The following is a 15,194-nucleotide window of genomic DNA, read 5'->3' as shown; positions in this document are numbered from 1 at the left end:
AGGCTTGTGGGCAATTTATGATTATCTGTCAATATTTTCATTAATCATGGCAATTTTTTTATCTAGATAGAGAATTGAAGCTACTGCTGCTAATGCAAACTGTGTAGACAAACTGTTAAAGCCTCAAAACTTGACTTCAAATCTTATGTTTTTCTTAGTTAACATCCTTAATTATTATTTATTAAGAGTTTAACACTGAAAAATTCAGCTAATTGGCTTCATCAGTGCTGTGTGGGTGTGGTTTGATCATATTTGATTGATAGCTTCCTGGCAACAGAGGCAAATTACCCACCAACTGTTATGATTTAAATGTTACTAAAACCTGATCCATGCATGGAAACACGTGACCTTTCTCCAACTGAACGCCACCCACTTCAAACTGGTGAGAAGACCACCTACAAAAACACAAATAAAGAAATCTTTCACATGAAATAACCAAAACTTGTCACTTGTCACCAGCCACCTTTTCCCCCTCTGTTATGAGATCAGTGTATTCTTAGTTTAGACTATTAATTATTTTAATTATGTCTCAATCATTGAAACATCAGCGTGCAGGAAAATACTTTCAGTCTGGCGCTGCTGCATTGGTCTGTATTTGTTCTGTCTGTCATTAACCTACAATGTATTCTTCTTAAGCTCTCACTCTCTATCAGCTGTTCACTTGTTTTAGCGATGACATTGTTCATGCAGTATTTGTTGAACGATGTTAATTCTGTCCGGGTGTCATCTCCTTCAGCTTGGCTTTGGATTGATGTGATGACAGCAATTAATGAATTTGATCCTGTGTATTAAAATAGCCCTTGTTTGCGTCAGTGCCCAATCAATGTATCTTTGGCATAAGAATAAGGTGGTGACATGAAAGCCTAAGTTGTTAATGAAAGTGTCATTAGTAGCTCAATATGATGTTTGACAAATGAACAGGTTATACTTCATGTGAAACAAGGGCTTAGTTGTATGGTTGAAATCAAAACCTCAGTATTAATAAGAAACAATATAAATCACAACAATTAAAACTGATGTTCAAAGCATTGAGTTGTTATCTGCTGTTAGGCATTACTTCAGAGAAAACTCTTCCCACAAGTAAAACAAAAACTTACTAACTTACATTCATTTGGACAACAGAATTTTGTGAAACGATACAACATAATATGATCATATCATCGTAATGCTGTTCCACTGAAAGACGATCAGTGATAATAAGGGAAAGGTTTGCAGCACTGACCCACCTTCCTCTTTGGTGGGAGGTATTTATGATAGTTTAGAGCTGCTGGGTGGGACGGCTTTGCTCTGCCATGCTGCTACCATATATCAATCCCAGAAGAAGCTAAAGGGCCGCTTCTCTATGTATAGCCAGCTGGGTTTTATTTTGGCTGAGGGTCATTCTGTCTTATAGACAGACCTCCCAGTTTGTAAGTGCCCACTGAATAGGGGTTACGCAGGTGGCGAGATGGTAGTGACACTGACAGTAATTCTTGTTCTTTTATTAAAATATGCTTTTTTTCAGCAGCAGTCACTTGACAGAGATTACTGAACTCAACTCAACTTAATTTGATTATCATTTAGAGAATGTTTCCATTTGCACTGATGAAGATGAAGTACACAAGACTCATGTGTTGGAGATTGATGTCAACACTCAAACTCTTATTTCATCTCCAAAATTAGTTTACTAATACTGTTAGGTTTTTCAGAATTAAGAAAAACTTGAATCTCATGTATCATTTTGAAAGGCCGATAGTCCATCAAATGTTTTATGAACCCAAGAATTTTCTCAGACTACACAACAAAGGAGCTTCAATCTTTCAGTGGGTACAAGGACATGAAAATTTACCAAAAGTTAGAGATAAAAGGCTCTTACTGGTGCTGAAACACTGAATGTATTTATCAGACTTTTAGTTATTGATCGCATACTTTGAAGTATTATTAAGTATAAACACTAAACATTACCTGGTTGCTGGTTAACTTTTCAAAAGTTTCCTTCCTTGTCACCATTTCACATCATTGCAAGTTGCTGTATACCTTTTTTGACAAGATCAGACAAAATCGATCATCTTAAGAACACAGTAACTTAACAGCTCCAGCAATGATAGTGTAATTTGTCATTATTTTTGAGATTTTAGAAAAAATATCTTTAGATTAAATAATTGTTAGTTGCAGCCCTCATTAGTTTTCACCTGACTGTGACTCAATATGCAGCCTAAACCCATCAATGATCATGAAAAGGGTTAATTGACCAAGAGCTCACTGTCCACTAGCCAAGCATGTTAAAAATGTCCTCTTGTTTTTGGCTCCGCCCCCTAACAAAAAGCACTTTGAGATAACCATGACCACTGGTGGTGCTCTCCCTCATTAGTGAACTGTGGGAACAAAAGACCGAATAAAGGAGTCCAAAACCCACATAAATACAGCCAAGCGGGAATTATGCTCAAATGTAAAACTCCCAAACAAACGAGATTGGTAAAACTCTCCGGGGTGTCTTCTAAACTTTGCTGCTGTCATCAATCAAGAATATTGCCACACGAGTCTATACAGGACTTGGGACAAACTGCTTCTTTAAGCATTTCTCCGGGAGGCATAAAAGTGTATTTATGGTCACCATGGGCAGGTATAAAAGAAGATTGGCAAACATGAAAATCAAGTCCTCTCCCGGGTGCCATCTAGCCATGCTCTGCTGTGTTAAATCATAGATGGAAAGAACAACAGTCTGGTGGCACAACAGTCCAGTCTGACAAAGCACTGCCTTGGGCCTGGGTTTTACATTCTCTCTAAAGCCCGTTATTGGAGTCAATGTTTTGTCTTTATACCTGTTTTCAGCTCTGTAATGAACTTCATCTGTCTTATTCTGCACATCGATGACATGTTCCGGTTTAATGTAACCTACAGTTTAGTGTATATTACCCAATGCCAAGATTTAAGGCTGTAGAAGATCCTGTTTCTGCACTTAGCTGATGTGGGATTGATTTCCTTTACGAATATATGAATCACTGGGGTCATTACAGAGCTGGACTCTTTCATTAAATTGAGCTATATCTCCTGCCTCAACACAAGGTCTTCTGAGAGGCCCTGCACCAAGAATGCACTGTACCTCCATGGGCTAAAACCACTTTGAAAACAGCCACATGTAAAGTATAGCTTCATTTATCCCACAAATGCAGAACATTGATCCTCTACGGAGAAAATGGGTGACAACATCTTGAAGCCCTTAAAGGTGCAGCATGTAGGTTCTCCTACATGCTTGGGAGGGGGGGGGGGTGTTCAGTTTGTTGCAATCTGCAACCTCACCACTAGATGCCACTAAATTCTACACACTGCACCTTTAAGTTTTTAATAATTCAGATGTAGATGTAGAGGGAGGGATAGTAAATATACTTAGTAGATCTAGTTGATTAATGGAGAAGCAAAACTGTTATCTGAATGAAGAATATCAATAGAGGTAAAAAATTAAACACAAATGTAACGACACAACCTTTTACTCATTAAAAATACCTTAATGCATTCCAAAACCCTTTTAATTGGGAGGCTTATAATGGATCACTGCAAGTTGCTCTCACTAGAATATTCCTCACACACACACACATATACACACACGGGCAGTATTGACTTTTCAAATAAAAAGACATTAATGTAGATAACGGCCATTTTGAATCCTCATTAGTCACCGGTAATCTAGAAACATGGGCGATATATTAAGAGTGGTGTTCGCGGCTAGTCATTAAAGGAGAAATAAAAGACAAAATAAATCCAGTCTTGGAACGCCTGCCATTAATCATGTTGGCCACTGCTGGCTGGCTGCTTAACAGTTTTATTGAGTCATTTATGCTGGTTTTCCTGATAATCCATTTATTCTGAATAATGCCTCCCTTCATGCTCAAAGTGCTGTGTTCAGGTGATACCACTATAAGCAGTATTTTTTTCCCCTCCTCGACAAACCTATATTATAACAATTATATGCAATGGTTGACAGACGAAAAGCAACAATTGCACATTATTCAGGGAAGCTTTTAATGAGAGTATTAAGTATATTTTCAATTATTCCTTAAGGGGATCACAAACCAAGATAATATCAGAGATAATTTACTGCAGAGTGTCCGATTAGAATAATTTAAATGTAATTTTCACAGCAGAGAATTGATAAACAAGAGAAGCAAAATATGCATAAACGTTCACTAGTGTCCCTGAAATAGCACACAGAGCTGTGCATAACGTCATGTGCGGTGAGACATTGTAACGGTAAACAATTATTAAGATGTTCCAGTGTACAACACAGCAAGGGAGGATCACATGCAGTTGCTGCGGAGCGTTAATTCCTCTGGCCAGACTCCTGGCTGGCTCTGACAGTCGTGCATCACAAGACTCCTTAGACACAAACAAGAACGACAAGGCCCAGAGTCAACCAGACCCCATCTGACCCTCATCTGTAATAAGAAGGTCCTGTCCAATGTCCATATGTGGTGGGTTACACAAGGAAGCAGTTCTGACAGATTTTTCAAGGCGGCTCTGCCTGCAACATCCTTACACCTGACTGAAGACTGAAGACTGTGAATCACTGAAGACAAACACCACCACAGACAGCCACAGCTCAACTCCTTCATTACGTATGTGAAAGAGCTGTTCCAGGGCTCTGTTCTAGGACTCAAATTACCATTCACGACCTTTCAATGCCTGAGCTTTGTCCCAACACCATAGTACATACTATTTATAAGCAGTATTTGACTGTGGTGTGATCACACTGGAAAAAATATGAAAACAAGTTAGTACACAGATTAAAAGACTTGATTTGTGATTGTTCTATTTGTGGACACTTGCTGTGTTCCAATTCCTTGCTAAATACTAACTGTATATACTGGTGTGTGTATATACTGTATACAGCACTGTACGTACTAGTATACTAATCACTTGTACCTTGGTTCATGGCCAATCATTCATTTTGAGATATCCTGCAGAACAGGATCAAAACCATCAAATTCCTCATTAGTGGTTAAAATTTGAGGATTACCCCTTTAAGCGCTTGTAGATTTAAAAAAAAAAAAAAAAAAAAATCACAGCTGTTACTTTTCAAGCCAAAAATGAGCCGTCTGTTTCCGTTCAACATTAGTAGATATGCGGTCGTATATTTAGCAATTTTGAGCGTTCTCAGCAGCGTTTCTCTGACGACATGATTCTGCAGGGAGTTTCTGCTGTCACAATAAATCAGAAACAGACAGGATACAGTATAATCATGCTGGTGTCCTGTTTCACTCAGCCTGAATGCTTCAGCAAAATCTACGCTGCACGTGGTGGCGCACACCACAACTGCGCATACCCGCAGTGCTTGATGGTTGACTTGAGAGGAATAATCCATGGGAGATAACATACAAAGACCCGTTGATGGTTTATGTTGCAAGTCTTCCATTGTACACAATGATGTACTGTACTGCCAGTAGCTCTCTTTATTCTTTAACCTCCTTTTTCTTTGATGGTAGATGAAATAAACGGGATGCTTTGTTGGAAAATAAGCCTAGAAGGTCTGTTTTATATCTTAAAATGTTGCTCATACCTTAGAAGTGAGGCGTTAAAGATATTTGATGATGTTTGAAAACAGTGTTCCACTCTTTAACCGTATGAAGCCTACACTTCAAAACCAAAGTAAATTGAGATGCCTGAAATATCAGAGGAGGGAGTCGTGGTGTGCTTATATCTGAGCTTTCCTTCCCTTCATAAAGATGAATCATAACGTCTAATTCTCACAAATTACCCAAACATTATGTAGCTCTCTCATTTCCAGCACTGTTTAATCTCTGTCTGGAGTATTCGCTGTCACTTCATGTTGCAAACACTCCTTTCACTCTGGCAGTTCATTGTCTTTTGATGGGCCATAAAAGGCTCGGTTTGATGGATGATAACTCGGGGCGTCTCTCTTTGTTGTGGGATGTGACGACTGAGCGCATGTGAGATGTGAGGAGAAGACTCGGTGTGAATGGGAGATGTCATCGATGTCTTGCGCTGACACCGAGGCCCTAAGCACGGGGCTTTGATCTCCATGAATGATCGCAAAGCAAACACAAATAAAAGATTCCAGCGTGTTACAGTTTCCAGTAAGAAAGTTGCAAGTTAACTGTTTTTCCAAGAGGTTTCCTCCTGATTGGCGATGCATTTCTAGAAGTAAAAAATACCTGCTGATCAGACCCTTGTAACGATTTAGAGGCTGACAAATTGGAAAAGGTGTTTCTAGGAGGGTAGAGCATGCTCTGGCTTCTACCTGTATGTAAAACGTGATTTATCAAGTGAGAAGACGGCTCATGTCATTGCCTTCTGATCCGGTCCAATAAATATTGAGCGCTCTATAGGCCCTGGACTCCCTGCTGACCCTACAACATCTGCTCAGCCACTTACTACTTAATATATTAGCTGTGAGAACAGGGCAGGTGTTTTCAGCCGGAGCCAGTGAACATGAAAAACAGATTGTGCCTCCGGTTCATGCAATTGAATTAAAATGAGTCACCACCAGCTTTCCTCATAAAATAAAAACACAAATGTTATGGCATGAAGGGCAGGTGGGAATATTTCATAGGTCTGCTTGATGGTGGCAAAAAAGTAAAAATATAATTGACTGCAGCTTGCATAAGGAATATATACTGACATAAATGTATATAAATCAAGGTTATTAAAAACAAAGGCTGACTTTGTGCTATAAATTGTGTTACAGTATATTGCAGCCATTTGTTGCCGTAAAGCAGCTCTCCGTGTCTGCATGAGGCTCTTTGTAATTTTACTTTGATGTTTACTTAACCAGCTGAGTATAACGTGCTTCATGGCCTTTCCATTAAAGATTATGAAAGGAGCACTTTAAAGGTCTAATCATACTGGTACTTAGCCTTATGAGCAAACATTTATCAGCTATAAGCGCTACTTATTAGGTTTAGGTCTAATTAAAAGGAATTAAATATATTTGGAGCAGATCCCTAGGAGACATACGTGACAAACCCGTTTGATTAGAGCTGATAGCAGGTCTGCTCTGATCTACTTGGGTATTAGACATATTGACACACAGACCAGAGACCTGCTGCAATTCCCTGAGTACACTTACAGTATATTTTTCTTACCGTCAACATATCTCATGTGCAGAGCCAAACCAACAATGAATTGATCAACTTACAAGTATTGTGTGTGTATTCTTAGCCTGATATATATTTTAATATATCTTATTCCTCTTTGCCGTAGATCACTGTTGTTGTCCAAAAACTATAAGAAAACACGTCAGTGGTCGCACGCTTTGTGCTACATTGTTAATTTCTCAGTGAACTAGTGCAAAGTCAAGAGATTGTGATATGTAGCACAGCAAGCTAGCTGAGCTCTGTAAACAGAACTGCGTTTCAGCACATGCTCAGTGACATCTGCCTTACATGGAACTACTCTCCAGAGATTGAAAACGTGATTGCTGTTATTAGTCTTTGGAGCTGTTTCTAAACAAAGAACCAGAGAACATGCCACCCAGTGCAACAGTGTTGCTCATTGAAGTGTTTTTAATAGTTTTTTGGAGGTCTACAGCACAGAAGAATGAGATATATCAGACTTTGGATACACGCACAATACATGAAAGCAGGAACAATTCATTGTTGGTTTGGCTCTGCACATGAGATTTGTTGCGAAAGAATTTTTTTTTTGTACAGATTTTGATATATCTGCCACTGAGGTTTTTGCCTCCACCACAATACAATGGTGGTGAGTGGAATTTGGTTTGGGATGCTCAAAGCACCGATTAAAAAAGAATAAAAAAAATAACCGCATTACCCTGAACAGTTTTAAGAGGGCCTAAATCTTTGGTAGAAAGTAAACTGGTATTTTATATGTTATTTGGTTTAACTGACTTTTTTAAATGATGATCAAATGTGACTGTGACTCAAAACAAGACAAAATTACACTTTAGATGACTTTACAGGGCTTTTACTTTAAGCCTGGTGATAATTTGTCTTATTGTCAACAAATCCCATGAAAAGACCAAAAGTATTTCCTGGGTAGCCACAGTCTGATATAGCGCATTCCTCTTCGCCATAGACCAAAAACATGTAATGTGTTTTAAAAACACATAAATTAGCCACACTGCTTGTGAAAAAAAAAAATCTGGCACATGTATCCCATTACTGTCTATGACTATGATTATTTGGATACAGAACCTTAACTCCGATGCAATTAAAACATCTCTAAACATTTCTTCCCATTGAAATAAGAAATTCAAGATCATTCAGGAGTTCAGAAATCACAGATGTAGCTGTGAATTACTGTGGACTTTACACTTGTGCTCACCTGTGTGGGTGTAACACAGCCTGAAACCGCATTTCAGTCCTCCTGTCAGCTGAAAATGAGTAATGTGCTGCAAATCATAGCCTCAGGATAAAACCATATCTGAAGCAGTATTTGAAGGATATCAAAAACCCAGGATACCTCAAATTGACCCCTATCATTTCCTCCAACAATGTATGCACTTTTCTTTTTTTACTCTTTTGTGTCTTTTTCTCCCATATGAGTCCAGCTTTATGTTGTACACAGCAATCCTCAGCCATCTGGTTTTCATTTCCTGTGAGCTTCAAGATGGTAGGAGAGTTAAAAAAAGGAGCCTCGTTTGAACCAGGGGCTAATGTAGTCAGGATGGAATCTGTCACTCAGTCTATTGCATGTTGATGACTAAGGGCAGTTTCAGCTGTAAGCAGTCCATGATTTATGGACACCGAGTGAACTGTTGTAAGCAAAAGCCAACTAGGAGTTCAGAGCAGCAACTGGGCCCTTTTTTGGCTGCGGCTCGCCTGCATTTTCTTTCCATTCATGCCAAAGTATTTCGCACGGCAATTAGCTCTGTCCTCATTTGGGTCTGTAGTCCCACAGGGTTAGCAAAGCCATTTATCATCCTCAGGGCTTGGAACTCCGCAGCTCTGTCTCAGGTAGTTTTTGTAAACAGTCATTGGCCCGGCTCTTTCCATTTTGCCAAACGAGTAGGAGATACAGTAGTTTTGAGGTTCTGCCATCCATCCATCTGTCGTTTGCTTTGCTTTTTCTCTACAGGTGTGAAGGCAAAAGGGAAATGTCATTTCACATGGCTCATTTGTCATATGGTAACTACATAGTTAGAGTGAATGGAGTGATGACAACATGGCCCCTTGCTTTTTTCGGAGGGTCAACCGACTTAAATTTGGGGTGTAGAGTTTGGGCAAGACTGAAAAATATTCTGTACATGGCTAATGAGGAGTACGCTCACAATAAAAAGCACCGTAATTATTATTTTTCATAACATTAATGATATTTAGTCTTTTAGTAAGCAAAATTTATAGTGCTTTTTAATAGCAGACTTGACATTTAGCACATGTTTACACAGATACAGATGTAAGATATGTAACCTCGTTAGACGTGCATTAAAGAACTATTCATGTTGAATCTATGCCTCGAGTTATATTGAAACGTTGGCTGTGCTACAAGTATTTATATAGCTTCCAAATGCCTGTGGGGCGTTAAAACACATATTTGAGCAGGCAGACCCATAAACATATGCTGGATACATTTTTTTGTGTTCTTAGCCGCAACATCTTCAGAGGCAGCCAGGAAAATAATTGAACTACAGTATGTGCATTTTTCTATTTTCAGATCTATCCTTGGAGAGTCATTACTTTACAAAGAGCTTGCCAACTGATTCTGAATCCATCATGTGTTGAACCGATATATATTGCGGTCTCTGTTGCTACTACGTCTTTATCAATCAGAATTAAGGAATTAGATTAAGCTCTTTGGCTTTCTCCTTCTTAAGTGGAGTCACATTGCAGTGCAGGCCCAGGGGTTACAGGGAGTATCAGATGGGACTAATTGTCAAGGTTATGTCTCAGCGGATGATTGATGTGGGGCCAGGCTGTTTTTGTCAGCCTGTCAGGTGGCTGGAATGTTTAATGTTCTCATTATTGGTTGCTCTGTTGTGTATATTTCTCTGTCAGCGCCGCTGAGCCATCTGAACTGCCAGAGCACTTCAAAGGCCTGCAGGTCATCCGTCTTCCTCCTGATGCCCTGAATGTTCAGCCTCAGCTGAGTGCTGGTGATTTGTTATGACTTGAGAGCCAGCTGACAGACAGGTCTCCTATAAAAAAACATGCACCCATTTCCCTTTTGTCGTGCAGTGAAAGCATCGCTGCTCCTGTAATGGGGAGGGGGGCAACTGTCACAGGAGGCTGGCACCTGACAGTTGTGTCATCTCACTAATTTGCAGACAGGATGACTTGAAGTATTTTGTCTTCTTTTATGCGTCAGTGTGGATTTTGGTTCTGGTGTCACAGACTCTCACAGGTCACCATCTGTTGTGGAGCGCCACAGGGAACGAAGCTGAAGAGGGATCACTATATTAAGGCCCATTTTCATATTCATCATTAGTTCAGGGCTCGGTATAGGCCATGTGATGGCACTGAGCAGAGAGCATCATGGGAAGAATGCTGATGGCTGCAAAGCCAGTCAGACAAGAAAAGTGAGAGGTGAGACATTAAAGACAAGAGGAGGGAAAACCAAATCCAAATCTCAATTCTTTTCCCAGGCCTTTTACAAGATTGATTGTTTTCTGCTGATTTAATTTTGGATCATACGAAAACAGTCCATTTGTCTTAAAGAAAAATGATGTGCCACATGGTGCAGATGGAAATTTTTTTCTGAAAGCTGAAAAAGATTAAAGAGAAACTCTGCTCCTCAGCCCTAATCACGAGCTGTAGATTACTCTGTCGATTTAACCAGATGGCAGGCTTGATTCTGCAGGCTCTCCTGTATATTAATGAACAGCAGTCTGTTATATTTGACTTAGGTATGTCCATCACCTGTAATGGTCTGCCAGCTGGCATTATGCATTTTGCACCACTTTGGGTCCACGTGGCATTTTTCATTTGCAACGTTATTGAAGGAACTTTTTTTTTTTTTTTTTGTTCCCTGCTATTTTCCATCATTGTCACTATTCTGATAAATATTTTTTTTCACCAGGAAGAAAAGTCACCAAGTTGAGTCCACAGCTAATTTCCTCTCATAGGTCAAGGCAATAATTCTGGCACTAAAACTGTCGCACTGGGCGAAGCACACGAGTTCGATAGTAACTTGATTAAGTTAGCCTGTCGACATGACTGCAAACACGGCAATACAGTATGTTAACAAACCTAATAATAGGAAGGGGGAGATAAAGTGGAGGAGATGGCTGCACAATTTCTGGCCAGTCGTGTGTCTGCCACAACGAGCCGTTGACCTTAAGGAACAGCTTGTGTGGCTTTGGTTTATTGTTAGTTTGTGTGCAATATAATGTTTTCTTTGTCCTCCTCCTCTGCTGGCTCTACAAAATCCATTTATTTGTTTATGACTGTATCAGATCTCCTTCACAACGGCTGCCCGCTCAACATGTTCACGTGTAGTTTGTGAAAGAAACTGATTGTCTTTGTCTCAGAGCGTCAGTCTGAAGGGACTGCCGAAAAACTTAGAGGCAATGAACACCAGCCCACGCACCCAGAAACTCCCTCCATGAATATGCCAAGCCTAATTTTAAACCTACAGCAGGGGGAACTTTGGCTGCGTTTCTCAACCAGAGAGCACGAACGGCGAGGAAGCACAATGCCAGTGTGTCATACATTTAAACACTGTTAAATTAAAGGCTGTTTACTGTTCGCAGAGGCCATTCATCTTACTCAACGTTAGTCTGCTTCTTGCAAATTTGTCAATAAGAGCTTCCACATGCCAACACGAGGAGGGGAAAAAGTTGGGGTTATCAGGAGGTTTTCATAGCATGTCTCTTCAGTCAGCCTGTAGTTAATTAGCCACCTCCACACAATAAGGCTATAAGTCATTAATCACCCGGACCATAGCAGAAGCCGACTAACTGTGAGCAAGACGTTTGGAAACAAAAAGTTTGCCGCCTATGACAGACTTAAATATGGCCCCTGTCAGTGGTGTGTAAATTATAGGGAATGTTGAGTGCTGAAAGACAAGGGCCCACTGTTTAACTCACTGTTGCTCTTTCCTTTGCTTTGTGTGTTGACAGACTGCCTACAAGGGAAAAATTCCCCTTCTCTCCATTTCCCATCGGCTGGCTTATAACTCAAAAAGACACACTTTATCGTGAGCATGCAGGAAATATACACACACAAGTTGTCCACATTAAGATAATCTCAGTATACCACGCTTCATTTTATGATGCCTCACTAAAGTTAATAGAAGAAGACAAGCTCCAAAGGTCAACGGCTCAGTAAAAACCCCAGCTTTTAACTTTGTATTCCTACCGTTTACTTTGCTTGTCAAAGAGAGGAAATGATGGAGTGATGATAAATACTTGGGCTTGTTTGGAGAAGCAAAAGCCTTTCTCCTGCAAAAATAAACCTCCATGTTTCTCGGGATGATGGAAGACGCACTTCTCAGCTGATTGAACATGCAAAAGGTCATTGGTTTTTCCTTTGCGTCTGTTAACAAAGATCCGCCTGCCTCTCCAGAGTACATAAGCAGTGAGGAATTTTTATTCAAAGCAGCAAAAGTTTATGTAACGACAGGGAAATCCCTCGATTGGATCATTAATACAGCTGACAAAAGAGTGTTAAATTCATTATATAATTACAACATGTATAACAAGTGTTTGAAAGCTGGATGATTCATGTATTTGATGAATTTGTGAAAAATCCATTTCCGAGCAACGTCAGCCTGGCGTGGCAGTGATGACGTCCGCCGCCTTCAACCATAACACGCCATACACAGCGCAACACATGGCGCGCAGCTGTGCAGAAGTGACGCGCATGCAGGCCGTTAACGCATACACAGAACACAATTTTTCAACATGTGTCCGCGACGGGCCCACGCTGCGCTGATCTGTTCCCCCTTAGGTGAAAGGCCACGAGTCTTGCTCATGCTGCAGTTCAAAGCAGAGCAGGTGAGGCCGTCCCTGTGATTCAACGTGGAGTCACAAAGCCATCCACTGTCTCGTGTCCCGACAGTATTTCAGATTCAAGCATGTGGGGAAGAGATCATCTGTCACTAGAAAGAAATTGATAGACTTTACCGTCGTAGGATGGTTGTATTGAAGTCCACTGAGCCAGTTAATGTTATAAACAGATGTACCTATACAGTACCTGTATCCATATGATGCAGCATCTGCCCCCGATAACCTCCAGACCTCCTTAATTATGTTAAAACTTTTTCTAAATCCTGAAAGGCTAAATATACGACATAAGCTCAAATTGTTGCTCCATGGCCAAAATGGTGATGTAATTGATAGAATACATATATTATCATAAATACTGGTTAGATAGCAGATTGTTCAACAAAACTAATGTTGAATAACTTGCTTGTAAACTAAAAAATGTTTTTGTATTCTTATTCTGGAGATGAAAAAAGCAAAAAACCTTATACAATCCACTAATACAGTATTATTTATGGTGGATTACGATAGGATAGCATTTACTGCAGCAGGATATACAGTTTTTATTTATAAGGCAACATATTTAAGTATATTTTTTATCCTTATAGTTAAAAGCAAAGCTAAAGACAGCAGACTAGTTCTTATACCAAAACTTAACTGCAAAGGGAAACTCTTTTTCAGTATTATGCAACTTTCTGTTAGAATAATGGCAACATATTTTAACTTTAGAGACATCTGAGGGACTTTCCTCACTGATATTTTTAAAAAATATTTTGTGAAAGTCTGTGTGTAATGGCTGTTTCATGAGACTAATTTGTGATCTTGCGTGTTTGTCATTTGCTCTGATTTACCCCTTGGAATAGAGTTCTTGATTTTAATGAGACTTCCTGGAAAACAAAACAAAACAAAAACGCTAAAAAGCTATTAATATTGTAAAATCCTTCACTTAATAATATACTATTAATGAGTATTAAAAAAAAACATGATTAAGTTTCCACACAAGAAATAACTTAACACTATAAAATCCAAGACTTTCTTATTAGAATTTTCTAAACATTTGATCCACATGTAACGAGCAGAGATGTTCTGCTGTAGTCCACAGACTTAAGTCCATTCCTAAATTCAAACTAATGCATCAGCTGATCCTATAAAATTTAATGTACTGAATAATTTACTGACTGGTTTATCTGCACAGACATAAGAGGACGTGTAAGTTTACACAGCAGCGTCACACATCAAATTAAATGTTGAGAAATTACGTTCAAAGATCCATTTGTTCACATCACATTGATGTACTGTTTATGAATGAAAAAAGAGGCATCACATATGATCCACGCTGGCTGGCTGGCTTCATGCTAGACTGGACGCAGTGCTGAATTGTTAGGGGCTTTATTAGCATATATCACTGAGCTATGTTTTGGACTAATCTACATGAAAGATGGGTTTGTTTGATGAATATGACATCTGACCGTTAATGATGGCGATTTTATTGCTGGAGAGCAGCCTGATTTACTGCGGACCGATAATGACACTGTTAGCTTGATTTAGTTGATTTGTTTTAAGGGGCTGATTAAATAGTTAGGCCTTGTTTTATTTCATGCTCTGTGCTTCATGGCTTCATTACAGCAATCACAAAAGCTGTGGAAACGTTCCACATCTGGTGTCATCGTAAATCTTTGTTTAGAGAGCTCTTCGCTGATATCAGTAGCTCATTTGTCTTCGTTAATGAAACGATAATCCATGACCTCATGATTGAGAAGATTCAGCATGTTCTGATGAGGCCTAGAGATATCGCATCTGCACACACACACACACACACACACACACACACACGCTGCACAGACTGTAGCCACAGCACCAAGGCCTTCACAATATAATCTACCAAATGGGTTTAGCTTCTTGTCGCCGTAAGTTAATAAAACAAAAACATACATGCTCATAGACGCCTCATTCATCCAAGATGTTATCTTGTATGAAATATAAAAACATGAAATGGTTTTGTAATTCGGTAATTTGTTTTTACATCTGTACGCCCTTGAAAAACCCCAGTCAGCCTCATCATGGCAACACCAAAACACAAAACACAAAACAGAAGTTATGACTAAAAGGAAATTTGTTAGATTTCAGTGTGATGGTTCACAAATAAATGATATAAATACTCTTTAAATGTATTTGTGTTTGCCACAGCCTCTTACACAAAATAATGATCAATTTAATAAAAAATAAACAACCCCATTGCACAGCCAAACCAACATCCTGAAACAAAAAGAAAAAAAGAAAAATGATATAGGCAATTAGATTAATTCCTCTGCTTAAA

The 15,194-nt window shown here is 39.4% G+C and overlaps 1 long non-coding RNA gene across 2 annotated transcripts in view; it reads left to right on the top strand.

Moving 5' to 3' along the window:
- The window catches only part of LOC121886482, a 154,585-nt gene that overhangs the window by 18,670 nt on the left and 120,721 nt on the right, over nt 1-15,194 (top strand). The window lies entirely within an intron of this gene.

The sequence above is a fragment of the Thunnus maccoyii genome, chromosome 20, assembly GCF_910596095.1.
Source record: "Thunnus maccoyii chromosome 20, fThuMac1.1, whole genome shotgun sequence".
In the NCBI taxonomy this organism is placed as follows: Eukaryota; Metazoa; Chordata; class Actinopteri; order Scombriformes; family Scombridae; genus Thunnus; species Thunnus maccoyii.
Note: the sequence above shows the minus strand (reverse complement) of the source record. Positions and strands in the feature narration are given on the sequence as shown.